General features: G+C 37.0%; 1 pseudogene; it reads right to left on the reverse strand.

The window, feature by feature from the left end:
* Positions 1–174: 174 nt before the first annotated feature.
* On the reverse strand, positions 175–442 carry LOC111722326 (annotated as a pseudogene).
* Positions 443–1,095: the final 653 nt, after the last annotated feature.

The raw sequence follows: 1,095 nt of genomic DNA on the forward strand, positions 1-1,095 counted from the left end.
TGTTGTTTGGCGGGCCCAGGCTGGATTCGAACCCGCCACCTTAGGTGTATGTGGCTGGCGCCTTAGCCGCTTGAGCCACAGGCGCTGAGCCACCACTTTATATTTGATAATGTTTCTTGTACAGTTTTTTTTGGGCGGGTGGTTTCACTATTTATTGATGGCATGCATTCCACATCCCTGATTCTCTCCAGTCAGAAATTCTTTGAAATGATGCCATCAGCCTTGGTCACTTGAAGAATGGAATCATCTGATTCACCCATCCTGCTAATGGCCCCTCAGATAGCATAGGTTTTAAACTGGCCATTAAATCTACTGGTAACCTTGTCAACCTCAGCCACGTTCATCTGGATGGATGGTGGTCCTTAGCACTGATTATGCGGTTGCTGGCAGAGCATTTCTGCAGCACGTATAGGTCCACAAACTCTCCAGCATTGTTCTGCATGTCAAGGATGTACTTGCTGCCATCAGGACACGTGAAGGCAGAGAAAGGAAAACTCTTGTACATTTTTAACACACCAAACAATCCTACTAGTCTGTCCTAGACTTTCAATAGTTCTACCATTTAAAAGCTGATTTGAGGTCAAAAAGATCAAATTTAGAATTTTGATTTTTGAAGACTTGTCAAATATCAGAGGCTTAGAACATTTATTCAAGTTGGATCTAAAGTCAAAAGATTTGAGAGACAATACAGGAGGTCATGTGAGTCTAAACCTTAAACATTTTAAAGTTTAGTTTTCTCTAGTTAGGTAAAACTCTAATAAAGACAACACAGGGATTATCTTGATAAGGCATAATTTTTTTTCTTCTTTCATGTCAAGTACTGAAAAGGAAAAAAAAAACTAGTGAGAATTTTTTTTATTATTACAGAAAAACAGATCATGTAATTTCATGAAGAGTAGATTAATATTTTAAGAAACAAAGCAAAATATTTCAAGAAAACCTTAGTTGTTTCGACCAAATTTTATAAATTATAGCCAACTGGATGAAATATAAATTCCCTCTCATTCCTCTTATATTCAACCTGCACAGACAATCTACACATATGTTTAAAAAATAAAACAAAATATAAAAAAACCCTTCTCTTTTGTCCTCACT

The sequence above is a fragment of the Otolemur garnettii genome, unplaced genomic scaffold (assembly GCF_000181295.1).
Source record: "Otolemur garnettii isolate 467f Iridium unplaced genomic scaffold, OtoGar3 scaffold00238, whole genome shotgun sequence".
NCBI classification, from domain to species: domain Eukaryota; kingdom Metazoa; phylum Chordata; class Mammalia; order Primates; family Galagidae; genus Otolemur; species Otolemur garnettii.